Source organism: Penaeus monodon, chromosome 24 (assembly GCF_015228065.2).
Source record: "Penaeus monodon isolate SGIC_2016 chromosome 24, NSTDA_Pmon_1, whole genome shotgun sequence".
Taxonomy (NCBI): Eukaryota; Metazoa; Arthropoda; class Malacostraca; order Decapoda; family Penaeidae; genus Penaeus; species Penaeus monodon.
Genome location: NC_051409.1, coordinates 24,045,476 through 24,045,746, shown reverse-complemented (window position 1 = coordinate 24,045,746; position 271 = coordinate 24,045,476).

Sequence of the window (271 nt, the reverse complement as noted above, 5' to 3'; positions counted from 1 at the left end):
ATGGAAAAGCAAAAGGACTTTGTTTCATTTCTCGTTAAATATAATATAAAAAAAATTCTTTTAAAAGAATATTGTACTAATATTATTAAAAAAATAAAATTAAAATTTTAAAGGGGGATTTATTTTAAAATTCGAAAGATATAGGGGTGGGTTTGTTTTGGGGTTTGTTTGTTTTTTAAAAAAAGGGGTAAAAAACCACAACACACACAAATTTTTAAATAGTATATAAAATTTGTTTTGAAAATTTTTATTTAATTTTTTTAGTAAATTA